The sequence below is a fragment of the Papio anubis genome, chromosome 16, assembly GCF_008728515.1.
Source record: "Papio anubis isolate 15944 chromosome 16, Panubis1.0, whole genome shotgun sequence".
NCBI classification, from domain to species: Eukaryota; Metazoa; Chordata; class Mammalia; order Primates; family Cercopithecidae; genus Papio; species Papio anubis.
This window is the reverse complement of record NC_044991.1, coordinates 27,803,965-27,829,562: the sequence shown is the minus strand read 5'-3', so window position 1 is coordinate 27,829,562 and position 25,598 is coordinate 27,803,965. Positions and strand designations below refer to the sequence as shown.

General features: G+C 43.3%; 1 long non-coding RNA gene and 2 gene segments (V, D, J or C); 1 reads left to right on the top strand and 2 right to left on the bottom strand.

Moving 5' to 3' along the window:
- Window positions 1-25,598, bottom strand: part of LOC103888259 — a 641,220-nt gene that overhangs the window by 191,561 nt on the left and 424,061 nt on the right.
- LOC101024006 overlaps window positions 1-25,598 on the bottom strand; it is a 644,330-nt gene that overhangs the window by 210,589 nt on the left and 408,143 nt on the right.
- LOC110740624 overlaps window positions 1-25,598 on the top strand; it is a 61,305-nt gene that overhangs the window by 7,575 nt on the left and 28,132 nt on the right. The window contains exon 1 of one of the 2 annotated variants that reach the window (XR_004178848.1): window positions 17,281-18,835. The exons of the other annotated variant lie outside the window; for it this stretch is intronic. This is a non-coding gene — a long non-coding RNA (uncharacterized LOC110740624). Of the gene's footprint in view, window positions 1-17,280; window positions 18,836-25,598 lie in introns of those variants that run through there. 2 annotated transcript variants of the gene reach the window in all.

Genomic DNA, 25,598 nt, shown 5'->3' with positions numbered 1-25,598 from the left:
TGGGGTCCCAGGATTTCCCTTCCCTTCTTTGTGGGGCCAGTGTGAGGGCAGGGCCCAGAGTGGCTTGGAGACACCCCAGCGTTCCCCTTCCCAGGGACCACGGGTCCCGCAGGGACCCCGCAGTCCCCCTCAGCCCTTCTAGGGCTCCTCAGTTCGGCTAGTTCCTCACACCTTGCTCTGCCCTCTGTGTCTGCAGGGGCCTGAAGCTGCTGTTTGGATAAACCTGGGGTTCATTTATTGGCCCTTCTAGAAATGCATTTATTATTTATTATTGGCCCTTCTAGAAATGCACGACAGATTTAGGACCCCAGACTGCTTCTGTCTCTTTAGGGGGACTTAGGAAGAAGGAGCTCCTAGGAGTCACCCCACGTGAAGCCCAGCAGGGACCTCCCAGGTCCAGGCCCACGCTGTCCCCTGGTGGCCTCAGAAGGAGGAGCCCGAGGCCCAGGATCCTTCCCTGAGTCACAGCTGACAGCCCCTGCTCTGCCCTTTCTGCCTTTTGGTTCCCTTCCCAGCTCAATCCTAGGCCCCTGGTCCCTTCTCATCCCTTCCACGCTCCCTCCCCCAGGATGGAGTGCGTCTCCCACACCAGGGCTCCAGATGCTCCTCTTGGTTCCTGTTTGCTTTTCCCAGAGGAGCGTCCCACAGGGTTGGTGTCCATGAGGCAGCTCTGGCTTAGGGCTGAGGAAATCTCACACATGAAATAAATCCACCCCCAGCAGGCGGGTGGGACAGGAACATGGGATGAGGAGAAAACCACTGGCTCCTCAAAATGTTGACAGAAAAAGTGTGACATGGAGAAGGCAGTGCTCACAACAGCTGTGACCAGCCTCATGGGAGGCAGGTTAGGGAGGTGTCCCAGGGCCAGAGGAGCTGAGGAAAGGTGCCCGGGGTTAGAATTGGGTCAGGGTTAGCACCAGGGACCCCTTCTGAGGGCGCATGCGTCGCTCACAGTGTGACCCAGGACTTTCCTTAGTCCTGCCTTTTAGTTCACATTGAGTCCGCCTCAGCCCAGAGCCGGGCGCCTCCCTGAGGTGAAGCCTCCCGACACAAGAGAGTGACTGACCCCATGTGTTCTTCAGAAACTCCTGGGTTTGGGGTAAAGACTCCAATCACAGTGACTTCTCTCTGTCAGAATAGAAATGTAAACGTCCCCTCAGGAGATGGACTGGAGGTTCTGTGGTGTGAGTGCTTGGAGGAGGTGGGGGGACTGTCTTGTGTCACTGTCCCTGTTAGAAGACATTTGTAATGGCACAGGAGAAGGGAGCCCTAGGCAAGGGTGAGAGGAGGGAAGAGTGGGCTCAGGGGCTCAGGTGAGAAAGTGTGTGGTGTGGGGAGGTGACAGCTTTGCATTTGAGACTACTGTTTCTGCATGTGTTATTTAGATATTTATGTGCTATGTTGCTATATGAATAGTTGTAAGAAACTAATGTTTCCATTTGAGATAGCGCTAAAATGGAATTAGGTCAGTGACCTGCTGAAATATCAGTGATGTTGATTGTGGAGCCAGTGGGCTGGATCAAAGCCCTGAGAACACTCCAGGAGCCCAGGCACTTCCTGCAAAAAGAAAATCTCTGATCTTCGGGACACGCTACCTTGTCCTCTCTTCTATGTTCTGTTAGTACCAGAAGCAAACCAGAGCCCGGCCAATGCTGCCGAAGTCACCTACCTCATTTAAACTCTCCTGGATATGTGCATCCACACAGGGGAACAGACACAGACGTCAGAAGCACTTTCTACATCTGTCCTCACTGCAGCCCAAGCAAAAATGGAAAGTGGCATGGTTCTCTTTTGAATCGTGTTTTTTTTCAAAGGTTTAGTTTTCCTTGAAATTCAAAAATTTTATTTTTTAAAATACGAGGGCTTTCAGAGATGGGTTCACTGGTTCATGTTATGGGAAATGTCTCCAGAGGGACTGGTGGCTGTCCCCATCTGCACTATCAGAAGTCACTAATTTAGTATCAGGTGTGTTTGTAGAGCACAAGCTCTAATAGAGTATATGTGGAAGGCTGCATTCTGTAACTAGGAGAGAAAATGGGAGAAAATGGGAAAGTCCTTCAATCCCCTTCACCTCTAATTCACATTGTCCAGATTGACAAGGTGCACACAGATGAGGAGGCCATGGGCCACTGAAACTGAGGGCTGGAAACCCCACCTTTAGAGCCACAGCTTCCTTCATCTTCTGCTCCATTAGCAGGCTTTGTTCCCTTATGCACATCAGGGACTGGGCATCCTCAATACCGTCTGTCCCTGTCTGAGACTCAGTGTCCAGCAGCTGGGAACCACCTTCCCATTGAGGGTCGAGTCTGCAGTGGACTCAGCAGCGGACAAGGCCCTGCCAAACACAGGATCAGAGTCAGCAGCACAGAGAGCCCGGCCTGTGGGCACAGTGTGCACAGTCCCGCTGCACACCTAGCACAGTCCTACTATGTGGAAATGGTCCTGCTGCCAACAATGAGCATTGCTTTTTCTTGGGGACCTTTTTGCAAAACTTTCCACAAGTCTCTCATGACAAGTGATTCTGGCCCACTTGCCATGCTGGCTCCAGACAGCTGAGAACAAAATGTGAGCAGAGAAATCTTGAGGACTCTGCCTGGAAATAAATGAACAGCTGCAACAGGCATTCCTGCACAACTAGGGAAGTGTGAGCTAGGACTGGAGAGAAGATCATTGCTCATTATTGAGAGAGAGTGGGGGAGAGAGGTCAAAAGAGCACAAGGGGATCAGTTGCTGCTATAGCAAAAGGGGAAATGGTGCTTACTACACTATTATTTTATTGGTATTCATTGAATAATTTCAAAATTAAACTAGGTTTACTTTTCTCCAAAGTATGCAGTATTTTTATTATGGCAAAATGATCAATTTTTAAACCATTTCAGTCATGTGTAAATGTGCATTCAGCAACAGTACGTCCATTCAGAATGCTTTGAAGCCACCACCACTATCCATCCCTAGAGATTTTCCACCACTCCACACGAACACTCTGGGCCCATTAGACAGTGACTTTAGAAAGTTTGGAGCTTGGCCGGGCGCGGTGGCTCAAGCCTGTAATCCCAGCACTTTGGGAGGCCGAGACGGGCGGATCACAAGGTCAGGAGATCGAGACCATCCTGGCTAACTCGGTGAAACCCCATCTCTACTAAAAAATACAAAAAAAAAAAACTAGCCGGGCGAGGTGGCGGGCGCCTGTAGTCCCAGCTACTCGGGAGGCTGAGGCAGGAGAATGGCGTAAACCCGAAAGGTGGAGCTTGCAGTGAGTTGAGATCCGGCCACTGCACTCCAGTTTGGGCGACAGAGCGAGACTCCGTCTCAAAAAAAAAAAAAAAAAAAAAAAAAGTTTGGAGCTTGGGAACAAATTGAGGAGTGTGTGGTCTGGAGGAAGTTTCCTGTAAGGACCCAAGGGGTGCCTGCACCAATCTCCCCAGTTTCTTCAAAATCTCAGGACAGCGAGGAGACCACCTCATCTAGGAAACTAGATGACGCACAGCCCCTGTGCCTCCGCTGGCCTGGTGTGTCCCAAAGAGAAGAGAAATTCCAGTAGGACTGCACCCTCTGAGACAGCGTTCTTCTCTCCTGGAGGACTTGTAGTTATAGCTGAGGCCCTGTGTTCAGTTTACTGAAATGATTCCTGCAGTTGTTGAATGGATCCTGGAAGATGGAAGTGGATTTCTATAGACACAGTCAGCTGGTAGTTCCATTCGAAATTGCTGTGCCAGAAGAAGACCCGGATAGAACACAACACCATGCTTGGCTGCAGGTGCACAGCAGGCACCATCCATGCAGAAACTCATTCTACTCCTCTCAGAATAGGATCAGAAACCATGTGACTACATGGAGTAGACAACAGTATAGGTTTATACTTGATTTTTTCAACTTCATTAACTCTCCCTTCTTTTTCATGATATTGTCATAGGGGCCTTGACCATCTGAACACCCAGGAGAACCTCCTAGGGCTCTATTCTGTATTTGGACCAGATGTGCATGTAGGGGCCCTGTCTATTGGAAGCTTTGGTGAGACCCATGCATTCCTGAGAGTGGGAAACAAACCGTAAGACCATTCAGCCTGTGTAGTAGCTGAAATGTTGAGGATTAAGTTCTCTGCAGCAGCTTAGTATCTCTCACAAAATAAAGGGCACGTTATTAGATCTTACAGTTCCCACCAGAAAGAAAGAAACACAAAGCTATAAGGTCATTCTGGTGTCTAGAGGCAGCATATTTAACCCTTGGGGATGTGGCTCCAACTCATATATCAGGAGGCATGAACATCATCCAGTGTTTTGGTGCCCAGAGCAGGGAGATTGTGCAGCAGATTCAGGCAGGGGTATGGATGTCCTGCTGTTGGGACCAGATAATCCAGCAGACTCTACCGTAGTCATGGAATTGGCGATAAGAACTGAAGAATTTGTGACAAGAACTGAAAACTCATGTTTACTCCATCTCTCATGGGAAAATCCCAACGTAGACCGATGGGATTTGGAACAATTCCCTGTGATCTGCAATAGAGAATTATTTTCATTTTGAAAACAACTCTTCCCATGTGCTCTTGTTCCCTGGTAGATACAGGACAGCATCGAACATTCAGTGACCAAGAAGCCAAATCTGCCAGATTCTCCCATCATGTGCTCAGGCAGACCCAGCAACGATCCCTGGTGAGACAGATGTGACACACCTAGGAGGAAGCAGGAGCAGGGCCCCAGGGCTGAGTAACCTGTGAATGGTCCACAGCCACGTTTGCATCTCTCTTGCTCTAGCACCACTCTCTGGGTTTACACTTAGGTTCTGTGGGCAGCAGTCTCTCTGCTCAGTTGATGGAGCAAAAATTTCCAGAGTAGCCCAGGAATGAATTGGATCACCATGAAGTAGACACAGCTGCACTGTACGGGTCTACTAAGGGGTGGCATTAAGAGATGATGGAGAAGGGACATCTATCCATGCACCAGGGTATGGTGCCTGGTCATTCATTTTGTGAGGAAAGGTGAGTGGCCGGATGCTAGGGTAGATATGGGCTCAGGGTAGTGGGAAATGACTTGGGCAGGTGTTCCAGGGACTGCAAGAGAAAAATGGGGAAATGGGGGAAATGGGGTATGGGCGGAAGCCTGTGGGTGGTCTTTGGGCATGGGCGCCACACGGAAGAAACTTTGAGTCATAGGTTAATAGCCCATAGAGTGTCCATGGTGGACACAGCGCCAAACACTGAAGTGGTCAGAAAGAAGAGATCAGGGGTTGTCAGTCAGCCTCTATCAGGTGACATGTGCCCCATCGCATGGGTGCCCACTCGGTAGGCTCTGAGAGTGTGTGAGTCAACCTTAACGTGGAATTTAGGTGGACCCCACAGCGTCCACCCTAGTTAACACTGTTCTGAATAGAAGACTGCCAGGAGCTTCAGGAACTGAAGTGCTAGGGAAGTTCTGAGGACTAATCTAGGACATCTGGGCCAAGGAGTGACCCAGGCTTCATCATACGGAACTCACGTCCTTTACCACTAGATGAAAGATACGCTTTATGTGTCCTTTCATTCAGACCCTCTTTCACCAGCTTTATCCTGGGTTAGAAAACCCCAAGACAGCCTGTCCACACAGCCACTGTTTTGTACCATCCTGGCCTGTGCTCTGTTCTGGGCCAGGCTCAGCAGGGCTGTGGACCTTCCAGGAGCCTGGCCATGGGGCTGAGCTGGGCCCTGCTGAGAGATCATCAGTGACACCTGACTCAGCAGCAGGTGGACCAGGGACCCATCATCTTCCTCCTCCTCCAAGTCCTCTCTGGGCTCCTCAGATTCACTTGGTCCTGTCCTGGTAGCTTAATTAGAATGTGGTTCTGTGTCTTTAGGATACTTGTAAGTGATTTCCATGACCACGGTTTGGTCCTTTGAGCAGCCACAACTCATGTGGATTGATTACACAGTCTAGTCTTGTTTCCCACCTGAGCTGCTCGTTGTATGACATCCCCCTTCCCTCTAATAGACTAGAAATTGCCATCCTCTGCTCTTTGATTCTTTATTTTTTCTCATCAGTGTTTCATATAAATGTGTAAAAAGCACCAGAAACCCAGACCTGACTGACAGACTAACTTTAGGTTATTTGGTCTCTGTGAGGGTTCCAGGGTCATGGTCTCTGAACACGCATGAGCTCTGGAGGGTGGGGGATCCCTGGTCCCTCCAGCCAGACAGATCCTGTCACTGAGGCCAGGACAATCCCATGGTCAGAGCTGTGGCCTGAGGCAGGTAAGCATTCCTTTCCCTCTGGAGAGCATCTCTGCAAGGAGGCTGGGAATGCCCCATCTGGGGACCAGGATCCCAAATGTTCCATGCCACCCACCTGAGAATCCCCTGAGCATAGGAGCTGCCTCCGGGTCAGAGTCGGCCTGGAGCAGGAAGGAGAGGCAGAGGGAGGGGGAGGTAGGGTGTCTCTGGAAGTGCCAAAGATAGAGGGCTCAGCTTCCCAGGACGCTGCTGGACAGGGAGGAATGAGAGCCTCAGAATGGCAGGAGGCTCAGGCAGCCATCCTGGGTGAAGGACTTGGGCCCTGGGAGCCCTGTCCCCTCACACTGTTCCCCCGTCTAGAGCACCTTGACCTGGGGGCGTCTCTCAGGGAATCCCAGCCCTGTGGGAGCTGTCCAGGCTGACACCAGGGCCCAGGCACCTCCAGCTGTGTTTCCCAGGTGAGGCCCTCGCTGTGCCTGGGCTCCTGTCAGTATCATGGGTGAGGCTGTGTGAGTCTGACCCTCAGAACATGAACACTGCAGCCCCAGGTGATAGGAGGGACTGGACCAAACTTCCGAAGTGAGGGCTGATCCTGAACACCTCTTGACCCCCCAAAGGCTGGCCTCCCTCATAGGCTCCTCCTGGCAGCCCCAGCCTCTCTTCTGACTGCAGCTCTGCTGCCCCCTGCTGGTGGAGGAGACAGAGCCCAGGCACTTTCCTTCTCCAGGTGACCCCAGAGCACCTGTCTGGGAGGGTGGGGACAAGAGGGTCCAGGCTCCGTCCGTGCCGCACGTGAACCACTCTGGCCTTCATGGTTCAGCACAGATAGGTGGCATATATAGTTGCAGGAGGGTGGGGCAGGTGCAGTTCTTGTAACTGAGTCTCAGGTTGAAATGCTTTTCTCTGTTTCATGGTTTTTGATCATAGAATGGAGAGTGCAGAGTGAACTGTAGCTCTTCTGTGAAAAACATAGTTCTGGAGAAATGCAGTTGTACCCTACATGTACTCCTGCTTCCCAAATATTCTGAAAACAAGATCGATTCCGTCACCCCAATAAGCACAGCTGCACTGTAATTGGAAATACCGGATTTCTGCCACTAAATCTCAGTTGTGTACTTAAACCATCATCACGGTCATTTATAATTTTTCTATTACCATTATTTTCATTTCCTAACACACTGATCCATGTTCCTGGTGGGAAGCACTAGCCTTTTTTGTTTTAATGAAATTTAAGACTTCCTGGACAATGTCGAATAGCAGCTGTGAAAGCAGGAGTCCTTGTTTGCTTCTGATCTTAATGTGGAGGCGTTCACTCTTTCACCATTTACTGTGAGGTTTACTGTGGATTTTGATAAAGGCCCTTCTTTAATCAGTTAGTGCAGCGTTCCTTCTATTCCCAGTTTGCTAAGTGTTTTTGTCTTGAAAATGTGATGAATTTTGTAAAATGCTTTTTCTGCATCTTCTGAGATGATCATATGCTTTTTCCTGTCACTCTATTGATACTGTTTATTATATTGATTCATTTGCTTATGTGGAACCATCCTTGCAATTCTGGGATAAATCTCACTTTTTCATTCCATGTGTTCTCTTTAATGTGTGGTTAGACTTGGTTTTCTCTTATTTCATTTAGGATTTTTACATGCTTATTCTGCAGGAGTATTAGCCAATAGTTTTCTATATTATAGTATCGTTGTCTTTGCTATCAGGCTAATGTTGGCCTCTAGAATGTGCTAGGAAGTGTTCCCTCCTCATCTATTTTTGGAAGAGATTGAGTATGATTGGTATTACTTCCTTCTTAAATCTCTAGTAGAATTACCAGTGAGAATATCTGACCCTGGGCTTTTGTTTAGAGAAATTGTCAATTGCTGACTTAATCTATTTCTTGTGTTGATTTTTTATTTCTTTTTCAGTTAGATTGGTAATTTGTATTTTTCTATGAATTTGTCAATTTCTCCTAGATTTGACATTTTTCTATGAATTTGTCAATTTCTCCTAGATTTGCTTATGGTGTTCTCTTATAATCATTTTAATTCCCATAATGTTGGTTGTATTATCCCAAATTTCTGATTTTTATTATTTGTATCTTCTCTCTTATAGTTTTAGTTGGATTGCCTAACAGCTTGTTAATTTTCTTCTTGTCCAAGTAGGAACTTTTTATGCCATTTATATTCTTTACAGCTTTTTTTACTCGTCTATTTCTTTAATCTCTGGTCTAATGATTCTTATTTCTTTCCTTCTGTGGACTTTGGTTTAAGTTTTCTTTTCTCCTTCTTGTTCCATGAGCTGTAAAGTTGGGTTATTTATTACAGAGAGGAGGAAAAGAGAGCATTGTTTCATCTAAGATGAAGGCACGCTGAGAATGAACATAGGCCTTGCTGTTTCCCCCATTTACTGCATTTACTTCATTCTTTGCCATACTTATCCACACCTGTATTCTCCTTATCAAACCTAAATTTAAAGTCCTCAGATTCAACCATTTCTGAGTTTTCATTTCCTTGTGAGAGCTCCCATGCCAAGTAAAAATTATATTTAATAAATGTTATGAGTTTCTTAATCTGTCTTGTGTGATAGGGACCACTGGCCAATAAACCTAAGTTGAGCAGAAGGAAATATTGTTCCTCTCCTACCCAAACTTCATTTCATGGTGGTTTTAGATGACTCCCTGTATGAATTTGTTGTGGAAAGTCAGGGACCCCTAATGGAGGGACCGGCTGGAGCCGTGGCAGAGGAAACATAAATTGTGAAGATTTCATGGACATTTATCACTTCCCTAATAATACTCTTGTAATTTCTTAGGCCTGCCTTTAATTTCTTAATCCTGTATCTTCATAAGCTGAGGATGTACGTCATCTCAGGTCCACTGTGATGATTGCATTAACTGTACAAATTGATTGTAAAACATGTGTTTGAATTGAACAATGTGAAATCAGTGCACCTTGAAAAGGAACAGAATAACAACAATTTTAGGGAACAAGAGAACATAACCATAAGGTCAGGCAAAAAGAGCCATATTTTTCTTCTTGCAGAGAGCCTATAAACAGACAGGCAAATAGGAGAGATATCTCTAAATGCGTTTCCTAGCAAGGAATATAATAAGACCCTAGGAAAAGAGTTGCATTCCTGGGGGAGGTCTATAAATGACCGCTCTGGGAGTGTCTGTCCTATGTGGTTGAGATAAGGACTGAGAGACACTCTGGTCTCCTGAAGTACCCTCAGGCTTACTAGGATTGGGAAACCCCAGCCCTGGTAAATTTGAGGTCAGACCAGTTCTCTGCTTTCGAACCCTGTTTTCTGTTAAGATGTTTATCAAGACAATATGTGCACCGCTGAACATAGACCCTTATCAGGAGTTTCTGATTTTGCCCTGGTCCTGTTTCCTCAGAAGCATGTGATCTTTGTTCTTCTTTTTGCCCCTTGAAGCATGTGATCTTTGTGACCTACTCCCTGTTCATACACCCCCCCTCCCCTTATGAAATCCCTAATAAAAACTTGCTGGTTTTGCGGCTCAGGTGGGCATCACGGGCCTACCAATATGTGATGTCACACCCTGCATCCCAGCTGTAAAATTCCTTTCTTTGTACTCTTTCTCTTTATTTCTCAGACTGGCTGACACTTAGGAAAAATAGAAAGAATCTGTTAAAACATTGGGGGTGGGTTACCCCGATATGACTTCAATTTTTAAAAAACTGTTGAGAATTGTTTTATGGCCTAAAATAGCATCCATTCTGGAGAATGTTCCATGTGCACCTGAGTAGTTGTGTATTCTGCTTTTGTTTTGTGCAGTATTTTGTATATATCTATTAGGTCTAGCTGGATTATAGTGTTCAATATCTGCATTTTCTATTAATGTTTTGTTCAGATGTTCTATTCTTTTTTAAAGTGGGGTACTGAAGTCTGCAATTTATATTATACATCTCTACAGGTTTTCTTTTAAGTGTGTCTTCCTTCACATATTTTGAAGTGCTATTGCTTGGTGCATATGTGTGTATAATTATTATATCTTCTTGATTCATTGACCATTTTATCAATAGGGAATACACTTTTTTCTTGCTTGAAATCATAATTAAAGTCAATATTGCCTCATGTCACAACAGCCACACAAGTTCTTCTTTTGTTACTATTTACTCAATCTATTTGTGTCTTTAGGTCTAAACTGATTCTCCGTAAACACCATGTAGATAGATGATGGATTCTATTTTTTTTTTTTTTACTTTTAAAAATTTCATTTTGTTATTTTGCTTCAAGTGGTGAATCTAATCCATTTATATTTAAACTAATCACTGATAATGAAGAAAGTCTGTCATTTTGCTGTTTGTTTTCTACACGTGTTTTATCTTTTTGTTGTTGTTGTTCCTAAATAACCCCAATAATTTTTTCCCATGTGTTCTATTTATTTTTTTCTGGGTCCGTTTTGATTCCTTCTTCATTTTCTTTTCTTTATATACTCAATTTAGTTTTTACTGGTTACCATTGGAGTAATAATTAACGTTTTAAAATTGTTAGAATTGCTACCAATGTAGTCTCAGTAATATCCATGAATTCTGTTCCTATCCAGCTCCATTTCCTCTCTTTCTAGACCTTGTTAATACCACAAATAACATCTTTAAACATTTTGTGCCTATGTACATGGTTTTATAATTATAAAATTATAATATTTTTCCATATGTATCATAAATAACATAGAAAACACAGCAGCTCCATACCAACAATACAACAGCACTAGCTTTATATTTACAAGAGATCTTTAATTCTTCACATGTATTCAAATTATGTAGTGTCTTTTCTCAGACTTAAGGACTTCCTGTAGTGTTTCTTGTAGGGCAGATCTACCAGGTCTACTAAATTTTGCTTATCTGTGATTATTTTATTTTTTTATTTTAGAGGATTTGTTTGACTAAATGTAGAATTGGTAGATAATATATTTTTATAAATCACTTTATAGATTATTGTGCTGCCTTTTGGACTGTTTTGGTTTCTGATCAAAGACCAAATGTTAATCTTCATGAGAATCTACTGTTTATGATGAGTCTCTTTCTCTTGCTGCTTTCAATATTTTTCTTTTGTATTTGGTTTTTGATGGTTTGAGCATGTCGTGCCTCACTGTGAGTCTCTGTCAGGTTAACCTGATTAAGGCCACTGAGCTCCTTGAAAGTATAGATTCGGCCGGGCACGGTGGCTCAAGCCTGTAATTCCAGCACTTTGGGAGGCCGAGACGGGCGGATCACGAGGTCAGGAGATCGAGACCATCCTGGCTAACACGGTGAAACCCCGTCTCTACTAAGAAAAAAAAAAAAAATACAAAAAACTAGCTGGGCGAGGTGGCGGGCGCCTGTAGTCCCAGCTACTCAGGAGGCTGAGGCAGGAGAACGGCGTGAACTCGGGAGGTGGAGCTTGCAGTGAGCCGAGATCCGGCCACTGCACTCTAGCCTGAGCAACAGAGCGAGACTCCATCTCAAAAAAAAAAAAAAAGAGAGAGTATAGATTCATATCTTTCATCAATTTGGAAGTTTCTAGCCATTATTTTTACATGTATTTTATACTTTCTTTTTTCTCTTCCTTCTGAGTCTCCCGCAATGATATATTGATATGCTTGATAATGTCCCATATATCTCTTAGGCTCTGCTCATTTTATTTATTCTTTTAAAATTTATGCTCATTCTGTGTAATTATAACAACGTATCTTTAACTTGACCAATTATTTTTCTGCCTGCTCAAACTGCTGCTGAACTCCTCTGGTGAAATTTTGATTTTAGCTATTGAACTTCTCAGTTCTAGAAAATCTGCTTGGGTTCTTTTTTGTAACTTCTTTTTCTTTATTGATATTTCTCACTTGTTCTGACATCATTCTTCTGATTTTCTTTAGTGGTACTCCCACGGTTTTCTTGAGTGTTTGAACATATGTAAATGGTTATTTGAAGTATTTGTGTCATTTGTCCAGTGCCTCTGCTTCCTTGGGAATATATTCAGTTCGTTGAAATTTTTTCCTGTGAATGGGTCCTGCTTCCTTTTAACTTTGTCTGCTTTGTAAGTTTTTGTGGAGATCTGTGTATTTTGAATGTGTGATGTTGTAACTCTCAAAATCAGATTGTCTCCCTGCTCCTCCTGGGCTGATGTTGCTGCTGAAGGATGGAGTTATTCATTTGTGTAGTGACTTTTCCAAAATAATTTTGCAAGGACTTTGTTCATCAGTGTGATCCATGAAGTTTCTGTTCAGTTACTTCTATGGCCAGAAATTAACCTGGCAGAGATTTTCTTAGGCCTGTTATTTTCTTCGTCAGTACTTCCTTGGATGCTACAAATGTGGGACTAGATTTCCTCATTTTATTGTGGTTAATTCTGATGGTTCTTACCCTTCAGTAGTTATTTCACAGAAAGGATCATTTCCTGGAATTTCCTACTCCATCATCTTTTATAATGAGACTGCGAGAGCAGGTACTTTGTCTCTTTTGTTCACCAATGCATCCCAAGTACCAAAACAGTATCTGGGACAGTTCATTGAATTGGTTTCAATTCATATGTGTTCAGTGTGTGAGTAAACATAATGAACTGCTAACAGTTTCTGTTTGTTTCCCATGAGGCTGACCTTGTGGCAGCAATGTTATACATATGCAGTCACCTTGCTTTTCATTTTCTTGCTTTATTCAACATACATTTTCTCAAATTTTCTGGACATATTAGCCCAAATTTGTTTCTTATTTTTAAACTTTTTAAAAATTTTTAAATTTTTTTTGAGATGGACTCTCGCTCTGTCGCCCAGGCTGGAGTGTAGTGGCACGATCTTGGCTCACTGCAAGCTCTGCCTCCTGGGGTCACGCCATTCTCCTGCCTCAGCCTCCTGAGTAGTTGGGACTACAGATGCCCACCACTGTGCCCGGCTAATTTTTTTGTGCGTTTTTAGGAGAGACGAGGTTTCACTGTGTTAGCCAGGATGGTCTTGATCTCCTGACCTCGTGATCTGCCCAACTCGGCCTCCCAAAGTGCTGGGATTACAGGCATGAGCCACCACGCCCGGCCTCCAAATTTGTTTTTTAAAGAATCTTCATTTACATATACCTAGCCAGTGGAGGCACCTCACATGATTCTTCAGTGCTCCCATGATGTCACCAACTGCGGCTTGAACTCTACCTTTTCTTCCTAGATTAGTCTTGGGAAATCATAAAAGGCCTTTTGTCAGAAGAATAAAGTATTTAGACCCATGATTTGAAAATTTCCTCTCTCAAAGAATCAATCAGAAATTCTAAAATTAGTGTCAACTCATTCCAGTAGCTCCCTGACAGTGATCTACAAAACAACTATGCAGAAGTTCAATAAAGATACAGACTTGATGGTTAGCCAATGTATCCCTTTTTTTTTTTTTTTTTTGGAGAGAAGTCTCACCCTTATCCCCAGGTTTGAGTGCAATGGCTTTATGTTGGCTCACTGCAACCTCTGCCTCCTGCGTTCAAATGATTCTCCTGCATCTGCCTCCCAAGTAGCTGGGATTAAGGCACCTGCCACCACACCTGGCTAATTTTTGTATTTTTTTAGTAGAGTTGGGGTTTCACCATGTTGGCCAGGCTGGTCTCGAACTCCTGACCTCAGATTATCTGCCCACCTCGGCCTCCCAAATAGCCAATTTATCCTAATTAAATTTGTAGAAAACTACACCTGCAATGGCAGAATACCCATTACACTTTCAAATATGAGAGCAGAATATCCATTATGCTTTTAAATACGTTTGGCACATTTTTAAATGATTTTAAAATAATCTGTGTTCTAGGTTACAAATCAAATCTTAGTGAATTTCAATGGATGAGTATCATAGAAGGTATTATTTAATGCAGAAATAACTAATTAAATTGGACCTAATACCCGATGAACTATGGGAAATCTTCAATTATTTGAACAGGAAAGAACAGACAACTAAGTAATCCGTGAGCCAAAGTAAAAACACAACATAAATTAGAAGATACTGAACCTTTAAAACACAAAAAGACAACATATCAAAACTTAAGAAATGCAGCTAAATCAGTGCTTTGAAAGAAATCTTTTGTATTTAATGCTTAATGTTGGAAAGAAGATCTAAAATGAATTCTCTAAGCTTGTACCTCATAAATTCAAGCAAAAGGTGAGCATTTAAATTCAAAATAAAAAAGAAAAGATAATAAAAAAGATCAGAGCTAAATATTAATGAAATAGCAAACAAAAGCAATAGACAACCTCTAGAAAACAAAACTTGGCTCTTCAAAAAGATAAATACAATCTATTGACCTTACTTTTAAGTAGACTAAACAGGAAAACATGAAGACACAAAGTACTAAAACCGTGATAAAAGAGTGCCATGACTACCAACCTTACAAAAGTTAAAATAGTTAGAGAAATTATTACAAGCAATTAATGCCAAAAGTATAAATAACTTCAGTGGAAAAATTCCTTAAAAGACATAAATGATCAAAACTGACTCAGGAAGAAATGGAAAATCCAAATAGATCTATGGTACTTGAAGGTATTGAATTGGCAATTAAAAATCTTCCTGCTAAGAAAAGCTCACCGAGTTTTAAATGGTAAATTTCTATCAAACTTTTAATTAAGAAATGATAGCAATCCTACAAGAACTTCTTCAGGTTATACAGCAGGGGAAACATTTTTCTACTTACTCTTTGAGGCCTGCATTACTCCAATACCAAAGCCGAAGTCATGACAAGAAAAGAAAGTTACAGACCTATGTCCACCATGAACATGGACAAAAACTCATCAATAATGTATCAATCAACATTCTGATGCAGAAGCTGCCCCATGCAAGTGGGGCCCTTGTGGTTTCAATTCCCTCATTCTGTTTTCACCTACCTCTTGAGGGTAACCCTTAGTAACCTTATTTAACATTTGTGTGCCCTGTTTTCCTGCAACTCTGGTACTGGGATCTAGGCATTAGAGGCTGAAGAGAGGTGAGAGTGTTGGTGGAGGTGAGGAACATGTCTTAACTATGTGTTAATCCCTGTGAATTCTTTTTGTACTGCTTTGTGGAGCAAACCAGGGGTTGGGAAGATTGTCCCTGATTTGTATTTGGCTTTTTGTGGCTTTAAAATTTCTAGTAGGTTTATTCTAGGTAGCATATATAGTTGAGTCTTGCTGTTAATTTCAATTTGACAATATTTTAGTTGTGGTATTTAGACCATTTACAATTAATGTGATTAGTAATATAATCCTACTGAAATATACCTTCTTTTTTTTTTTTTTTTTTTTTTTTTTTAAGACGGAGTCTGCCTGTCATCAGGCTGGAGTGCAGTGGCTGGATCTCAGCTCACTGCAAGCCCGGCCTCGGGTTCACGCATTCTCCTGCCTCAGCCTCCCCGAGGTCAGACTACAGGCGCTCGGCCATCACAAATACCGGCTATTTTTGTATTTTTTAGTAGAGACGGGTTTCAATCGCGGTTAGCCAGGATGGTCTTGATCTCCTGACCTCGGATCCCACCTCAGCTCGGGCCTCCCAGTGCTGGGATTACAGGCTTGAGTCATCATACCGGCCTGAAATATACCTTCTTGCTCATTTTTAATTCATCCCATATGTTCATTATTTTTCCCTTCTATTGTTTCTTTTTCTGATTTATTTTTGGAATTATTTTTAAAATTTTCTTTCTGGCTTAAGTGATGGTTAATTTTAAGTGTCAGATAGGCTAGGATATGGGCCAGGTTGATTTTGTCAAATACCAGTATAGGAGTTGACATGAAAATTTTCAGATGTGATGAACATTTTAATTAGTTGACCTTGTATAAGCAGATTGCTCTGCACAATGTGGGTGGGACTCATTAGTGAGTTGAAGGTGTTTAGAACAAATACGGAGGGTTCCTGATCTGCTGGCTTGCTAAATTTGCATGCATGACTGCAACATTAACTCTTACTTGAATTTTCAGACTTCAGCATGCCCAACAGATTTCATCCTTGTCGGCCACTACAATCATATGATCCACTTCCTCAAAATACATTTTTTTCACTCTTTCTGTCTCTCAGTACATACACACACACACACACACACACACAGACACACACACACGCATATCTGATTGATATTGTTTCTATGGAGAATCCTAATATAGGTTACTACTAGTCATAATTCTTTTTTGTTAAAAGAGTTTATTTTAATAATTACTTTAGGGTTAATGGTACATATATAACTTATCAAAATCTGTCTTCAAGTGTGATTAGATATTCATACAGAGTATATGACCATTATAACATGTTCTTCACTCCTCTCTGTTTTTGTGCTGTTTGTCATATAATTTAATTTTGCTTTCATGATAAGTCACAGTGATTTTTTACTACTTTTTCTTTGAACAGTTAATTATCTTTCACAGACGTTAACATAATACAGGGGTTTCTATAGGTATCTATGTCATTGCCCTATCTGATGTTTTCATTTCTTTGTGTAAATTCACTTTTCAATTGGGTATGATTTTCCTTCTGTCTATGGATGTCCGTTACAATTTCTAATGGCAAAAGTGATAGTGATCAATTTTGTAAGTTTTTATGTGTCTGAAAACATTTTATTTACCCTCTGCTCTTGAATGTTATTTCAGTTAGATAAATAACAGAAGGTTCATAAGTTTTTCCTTTCAGCATTTTTGAAATATTTTTCCACTGTGCCTTGCATTATTTCTGATGAGAGATGTGCTCTTAGAATTAAACTCTTAAGTGGCTATTCATTACTAGATTTTATAATTTGATTATGATGTGTTTTGGAGTCATTTTCTTCATGTTTCCTGTGCTTGAGTTGTGTTGAGCTTCTTGGATATACCAATTTTTGATTTTCACCAAATGTGGAACATATTTGGCCATTATTTATTCAAATATATTTTCTTCTGACCCTCCACCACGTCTTTTCTATTCCATGGATGCCAATTATACATACTTCAGGTTGTTGTATTTAAGTATTTCTTCACATCAGGTGGGGTGGCTTATGCTTGTAATCCCAACACTTTGGGGGGCTGAGTCGGCAGGATTGCTCAAGCCCAGGAGTTTATGACCAGCCTGGGCAACATAGAGAGAACCCCATCTCTACAAAAAATACAAAGAATTAACCAGGCATGTGATGTGTGCCTGTAGTCCTAGAAACTTGGGAGGCTTAGCTGGGAGGATCTCTTGGGCCTGGGAAGTCAAGGCTGCAGTGAGCTGTAATTGCACTATGGCACTCCAGCCTGAACCACAGAGTGAGAACCTATATTAGAGACAGGAACTTGCTTTGTGGCCCAGGTTAGAGTGCAGTGGCATGATCATACCTCACTTGCTGCCATCTTGAATTTCTGGGCTCAACCAATCTTCCTGCCTCAGGCTCCTAAGTAGGTAGGACTACAACTGCAGGCTATGATGCCTAGTTAATTTTCTTAAAAAAATTTGTAGAGATTAAGTCTCATTATGTTGGCTAGTCTGGTCTTGAACTTCTGGTCTCAAAGGATTCTCCCTCCGAGACCTCCCAAAATGCTGGGATTACAGGTGTGAGCTCCCACTCCCAGCCAACCTCAGGCTGTTTGAAGTTGTCCTATAACTCACTCTTCATTTTCTCTATAAATATCCTATAACACTCTCTTCATTTTCATCATTAGTTTTTCTTTATGTGCTGCATTTTGAGTATTTTCTAGTGCTACATTATTGAGTTTGCTAATCTTTTGTTTTGCATCATCTAATCTGTTGTCAATCACATTCAATATGTTTTTAATGTCTCAGATACTGTAATTATTAGCAGTCCAAGGTCAATTAGTCCTTTTTTGGTATTCTGTGCTTCCACTTAATATGTTCAATCATTCCTCTACTTCTTGAAAAACTGGAGTATAATTCTAATCCCATTTCTATTGCAAAGACTTCAATTATACATACATTAGGCTGTTGAAGTTGCCCTACAACTCACTGATGTTCTGTTCATTTTCATCATTATTTTTTCCTTATCTTTATATATTTTGTTAATCTTTTCTTTTGCAGCATCTAACTTGTCAGTCTTACCCAGTATATTTTTTAAATCTTAGATATTGTGGTTTTCATCTCTGCAATTCCAATTTTTCCTTTTTTTTGGAAAAACATGAACATGTTTTTAGTTAACATGTTCAGTTATTCCTCTACTTCTTGAAAAAAATGAATAAACTTATAATAATTGTCTGTATATCAACTCCTGACCCACCTTCTGCACAGCCTGTCTGGAGGTTCAAGGGAAGGGCAGCCTGGGGATCTTAGATCTAGGTAAACTGGGCCATACCTGCTCATAGGTTTGTCCACAGTCTTCTGGGGCTGGAGAAAGAAGGTGACACAGATCGGGAAGGAGTTTCTCACTTTCCCATCTGCCTGTGTCACCGTGGGATAACTACCACTGAGGTCTACCAACCAGCAGTAATAGCCACGTCTTCAACCTGAGCCCCAGTGATGGTCACTGCAGCCATTGCCCCTGAGCTGGATACAGGGAACTGCTCAGGGATCCCTGAGGGCTGGTTGATTTTATCATGGATAACCAGCACAGGAGCCTGGCCTGGCTTCTGCTGGTACAAATGAATAAGAATCTTCTGTGCTGTCTCTCTGACAGGTCATCCTGGCCATCCGTTTCAAGGTCACAGACACTGCAGGTAACTTAGTTAGCTCAGAGGAGGTCACAGAAACTACAAAAGAAGACAGAAGAGGTGAGTCTGAGGATGAAGGTCTCATTCCCAGGGCATCACTCCCTGTGCTGAGCTGAAGGTCAGGGCCAGGCTGACTTTGGTTTCACTGGGGGCTGAGCCCTGGGAGACACCACCTGTGTAGAGAGTGAGAATGGTGAGCAGGGCAGGGGTCCAGGCCATGGTGGAGATGCCCCAGAGCTCTGCCTCTGGACCCACTGCTGGGTAGAGGCCACCAGGCATCTCTTATCACAGGAAGTGGAACCTCATCATGCAAATCTACTTCCTTCCCTGTTTTGCCTTTTTGGGTGGCTCCCTGGTGAGCAGCAGATGCAAATTTCTTCTCCATTTTCCAGAGCATTTCTCTGAGCTCTTGTCTGCAGAAGGGCCAGGTGGGAGTCATGAGTGGAGAGTACATTTTACCCAAGAGGCCTCAAAAGAAGCACCAGTCATGCCCTTTGCACTTGAGCATTATTAGGGGACTTGGTGTCATTAGGGCCCTAAATGAAGGCTAACAGTGCCCCCTGCGGGACACAGAATAAGTGTGTTACAAGCATGACCTCAAGAACACTTTTATAATAGGAATAGGAGGATGAGTCCTATTCTTAAGATCCAGTCTTCTTTTGGGAATCAATATTAGAAGGTTAAACATTTTTCTTCAAGTTCCCAGGCAGTACTGAGCGGAGTTACGATTCCACCCAGGGGACGCACCTCAGAGCCTGATCTTCCAGCTCCTCCCTGTCCTGCCTCCTGCACCCTGCTCCATCTCCTCCTCCCTCATCCCTGGCCTCTGGGGTCCCTCTTGTTTTCATTTGCTAGAGCTGCCATGATAAGATGCCAAAGAGCTGGTGGCCTAAACAACAGACACTTAATTTTCTCAGTGCTGAAGCTTAAAAGTCCAGGGTGAAAGTGTTGGTGGGTTTGGTTTCCCCTGAGGCCTCTCTCCTTGGCTTGCAGGTGGCTGCCTCCTTGCTGTGTCCTCACATGGTCTTTGCACGCTCATCTCTGGTGTCTCACTTCTGTGTGTGCAAATTTTCTTAGGAGGACACCAGTCAGATTGGATTGGAATTCACCCTCATGGCCTCATTTTCACTTAATTGCCTCTAAAAACTCTCTCTCCAAATTCAGTGACACACTGTGTATGAGCACTTTATTGCATGAATTTTAAGGGACAGGATTCAGCCAATAACCCCCCACCCCATGAACTCCAAAACTTATTTCTTTCTCACTTGTAAAATACATTCACCCCATCCCAACAGCCCAAACTAACTGAATCCTTAACTAACTCACAGCCAATCTAAGACTTAACTCTCATTTATCTACCATCAAAATCAAGTGTGGGTGAGACTACAGTTGTGATTCATCCTGAGGGTTTAAAGGATAGCAGCTTTTGGAGGTTCTACCTCCTCACTCCTGTTACCTTCTGTGAGTCCAGAAAAGTAAACTACTTTATTAAGATGAAAAGAGATGAGTGAGTCAGCATCAGCAATGTTTGTGAGCAAGATGTGGAGGAAGTCACATCTGTGCATTCTTGAAATAATTTAGAGGCCGGGCGCGGTGGCTCAAGCCTGTAATCCCAGCACTTTGGGAGGCCGAGACGGGCGGATCATGAGGTCAGGAGATCGAGACCATCCTGGCTAACATGGTGAAACCCCGTCTCTACTAAAAATACAAGAAAATTAGCCGCGCGTGGTGGCGGGCGCCTGTAGTCCCAGCTACTTGGGAGGCTGAGGCAGGAGAATGGCGTGAACCCGGGGGGGCGGAGCTTGCAGTGAGCCGAGATCGCGCCACTGCACTCCAGCCTGGGGCACAGAGCAAGACTCCGTCTCAAAAAAAAAAAAAAAAAAAAAAAAGAAATAATTTAGAGCAATATCAAATAATTCAAATGCCTATAAAATTGAATTAAATAATGAGTAGCCATGGGCTATCTCTGGCAGTGTTTGGAAAAGAGCCATAGTTGATACAGAAAATAAAACAAAAAATATCAAAAATTGAGTTGTTTTTAGAACACAATATGTCTGAGTTAACTAAGATAAATCATAGACAAAAATGGTATAGCCCAAAGAAAAAAATTAATCTATCGTAAGCATATTAAATTACTAAATCCAATTTTATCATTGAGCATGAACATATTGATGTGTTAATAATGAAACTTCTCAATATTGATACAAAAGTGCAATTGTTTCCTCCTTAATGTTCTAGTGTCTTTGTGGGATAATGATACTCGTCACAGTGGGGAAAAAAGGATGTTTCATGAAATGTTTCCTTATACCTAAGAAAAAGGGGAAAAAATCTACTTTTACAGAAAATGATGATTTGTAGAATAACACATTTCTGCTATCAAGGTTCCTTTCCTGACAACAACTTTTGGGGTCATTACAGCTTAAAATCCCAAACTCTTTTTTATTCCATTGTTACATTCTGAGTTTTATAGTGTTTATGCTTTATATAAAATTGCAATATGATGAAAACTTAAACCTTATTCACTTAAAATTCCCAGAACTTCAATAATCTTGCATGTTTTTGGTTTCAGGTACACAACTGATTTTAAGACCTTTTTCTCTGAGCCTGCCCTGAATTATTCCATGTATAGTGCAAGCTTCCTTGCCCGTTTGTCCTTCCCTCTCCGTCTGATTTTCCATCTAGTGCAAGTCTGTTCCTGTTATGCTAAAACTATCATATGACTCAGAGCAAACAGATGAAGATAAAAGTTATGAGACTGTGACACAGGGCTGTCTTGGGTAGATTCAAGATCCAATCAAATAGATAGATACACGTATGTTCGCATCCAAAGAAACACCCCTGGCCACTGTAGGAGGTGAAATCACCAAGAGATCTCCATGTAGAACTTATGCTGGTGGAATTATCAAACTTCACCTACCCCTACACACCAGGAACAATGAAGCTACATCCAGTGGGCCTTTCCTGACCTGCCGCCTGTTTTTAATGGCTGTGTTTAACAAGAGGCTCAGAAAGTGGTCCTAGAGCTGAGAGTCATTTCTATAGTTTTAAATGGTTGTATATCTGCAAATGTCACTCTTGAGCAACAAAGACTAAAGTACTTTTTAAAAAATTAATTAATTTTATTTAGTTTCACGGATGAGGTTTTACCATGTTGTGCAGGCTGGTCTTGAACGCCTGGGCTCAAGCTATCTGCCCACCTTGGTATTTCAAAGTGCTGGGATTATAGCTGTGAGCCACTATCTGTGACCCCTAAGACTAAAATCATTTTCCTCTGGGCAGTTAAGAAAAAGTTTACTGGATTCTGTAAAATAAAGACCACTGAAATATTTGAGAAAATGCTAAACCCAAAACAGAAGAAGAAAAATCAAAAATAAAACAATAGCATGATAACATTTTTCAATCTGATGGGTTGGCCAAAATGTAAAGTTTCACCAGTGTACTCTGATCAAATATTTATGGCTGACATTATAAATTGGTGGGACACCGCTGGAGAGGAATCTGAGAATAATGGGTGAAAATTACAAACATACAACCTTTTGATCCAACAATTGGACTTCTAGAAATTTATCCTATGGTCATATGCACATGTGAGCTACAAGGAGTCTGCATAGAGGTGTTCACTGCCCTGTTTCTTGTGAGATCAAAATCATGGTGATAACCATTAGAAGATAGTTGGCTTAAACTCTGCCCTGGAATATGTTGCAGCTTAGAATGAATGGGACAAGGCTCTATGCATAGGATGTCTGAGGAAAGAAAAAATTATACATGCATGGAATGGTCTTTGACATAAAGGAACAGACAGGGGCCTTACACATCACTCTCTCCTTATACCCTGAGCTGATCTACATCTGCCAAAAAGGTTAGGGACAGTGGAACCCCTTCAGGCTGAGCCTGGTCACCTGCTCTGGTCTCGGAATGCAGCCCTGCCTGACAGATTGGCTGCAACTTCATGACCAATCTGGAGCCAGAACCAGCAAACCAAGCTGCTCTCAAAATCTAGATGCACCAAAGTGACACGATCACAAACATGTGCTCTCTTAACATGCTGAGTATGAGGAGTAACTTTCATGCAGCAATAGGCAATGAATACACTTTTGTCATTGAAACACATTTTATTGCGCATATTTCAGGTACACAACATGATATAGGATACACATATAGTAAAATGGTTACTTTGTTTTTAATACAATCTGTTTATTTGAAGTTTGTGAAACCTAAAATATATATAATAATAGTTATGTTTAATAACAGGCTCAGAAAATTTATTGGACCCAGCTCATGTCTGAATATTTTCTAAATTATCACCATTAGTAGATTAATAAAGGTTTCAGTTACAAAAGTATTGACGCCCGTGGAAATTAGAAATGCTGGATGTCAATGAGGAAGAAAGAATGGACTCAGGCTAACTCTACCCTGTAGAGCCACATGGGAATCTCCCATTCTATGGGGAGACCGTCCACATGTGGGGCCTTTCCAAGACAGGGGCTCAGTGATGTGAGGGGAGGGGGATTCTGAGAGAACACTGAGCCTGCCACTCAAAATCTCCTAGCTCAGCAATCTGAGGTATTGGGGCAAAGAGGAGGAACAGAAATAAGAAAAACAACAGCTTCCTCTTTGTTACTAATTTCTCAGAAACATCTTGAGATCTTCCCTCAGTGGTCACTGCCTCTGGACAGAGGTGCAGAGTAATAGCCCAGCCAGGAGGGCCATCTTCATAAGAGCATGGAGGACACAGAGTGGAGTAAGATGCAATTTCTGGAAACTCCCTCTAATGACTTCTGTCCAGATTGGTCTGCACAGCGAGGAAGGCGGGGATGCATTTAGGATGAGGATGTTCCTGAAAACAGCAGGGAATCAGACAGCTCCTTGTCACTGTCCCCTGCATTTGAAGAGCTGAGAAGAGTTGCAATTCAGGGACCACAACACACAATCATCAGGAAACTGCCAACTGTCCCAGAAGAGAAACCACAGCGCAAGTTTTCTTTTGGACTTCATAGTGGGGAAGGAGAGCTGCTGAGAATTGTCAAGGCCGTGCTACAGGAAGCCGCTTGCACCAGTTGAGGAAGCATCTTCAGAACAAAAAGGGAACCTGAGAGCCCAGGGCAGGTTTTGGTCTCAGTTCCCCATGAACTTGGACCACTGTGGAAAGTGTAGCTGCCTGCATATGAGCTGCAGTAATAATCAGCCTCGTCCTCAGCCTGGAGCCCAGAGATGGTCAGGGAGGCCGTGTTGCCAGACTTGGAGCCAGAGAAGCGATCAGAGACCCCTGAGGGCCGCTTACTGACCTCATAAATCATGAGTTTGGGGGCTTTGCCTGGGTGCTGTTGGTACCAGGAGACACGGTCATAACCACCAATGTCACTGCTGGTTCCAGTGCAGGAGATGGTGACTGACTGTCCAGGAGACCCAGACACTGAGTGAGGCTGAGTCAGGGCAGCCTGAGCCCAGGATCCTGGAAAGAGGGAGAAACACATTCCAGTGAGTCAGTGCTGGGCCCAGGTGAACCTGAGGAGCAGGAGACCAAGCATCAGCCCAGAGGTCCCTGAAGCCCCTTCCCTGGAGGCGTCACCTGTGCCCTGAGTGAGGAGGGTGAGGAGGAGCAGAGCCCAGGCCATGGTGGAGACGTCCCGAGAGTGCCGCCTGCTGAGACCCCAGCACTGGGCCTGCCCCCAGCCCTGTGTTATCCCCTCTGCCTCAGAGGAGGGCAGGGCCTCCATGCAAATCTGCGTCCTGAGCTCCTCTCCTCACCCCACCCTCACCTGGGCCTGGGCTCAGAGACTTCTGCTTCCCTTGACAGTGGGGCTCAGCTGAGGAGACTAAAGTCCCTGATTGTCTATTCTGATGACAGGAAGTTGATTTCTTTGCACGTGATTTGCTCAGGAGAGAAAGATGTGCGGAAGCCCCTCACCTGAGTGAGCTCCTGGCCCTCAGCGTCTCTGCTGTGTGGTGCCTGTGTCTGTGACCCTCCAGGCCTGGGCACACCTCGAAATGCCCTCTTCCTGGCACCCATTGCCAGGTTCTCTCTATTCTCAGGAAATGGGGCTGCCCACCCCATGGAAACCTCTGCTGGGTGATGTTGGTCTCTGGTCTCCCCAGCTGCAGCCTCGTCCCATCCCCACCCCCACGCTTTGTGCTGAACCATCTGCAGCATTGAATCCCTGGAGCACATCAGCCGCCCCAGGCAGTGCACCGACATCCACACGGGGCACGTGTGGGAGGGTCCCCGTAGAGGGAACGAGGAACACCGACTAGGGCTGCGGTCCTGAGTCTGAGTCCGCTGCTCCCAATCCTGTCCTTCCCACTCACAAGCAGGCGACTTGTCCTTCTCACCCTCTGGTTCTCAGCCTGAGAAATGGGGACCGCAGAATCCACTCTGCACACTGGTCATCCATGGGGATAAGACCCAGCAGGACAAAGGGCAAGTTTGCTGACAGGCCTTTCTGTGTGTACCAGAGTGATATTTATTATGAATGTTTGATTTATTGAAAGATTGATTTCCATTACTGTGATTTGTGTGTCAGGTCACAGAGACGCGTATTTCCTGCTTTCTTGCTTTCCCCCATCTAAGCACATCCTCAGGGCAACCTAAAGCTGACCGTTCTCAATCCTGCAACACTGAAGACACACACACATTCGATAACGTTTCTGTTTTTTTTCCTCACAGTGCTTTTAATTTTCTTCATCTTTTCCCATTGCCTATGACACAACTCTTTGAATGTTCCATATTAAAATAACTATTAAGGGATTCAGGTTCTATTTAAATATTGTAACATACACTATCCTGTCTTCCCACCTGGATTCATCTCTGAAACCATGACAAATG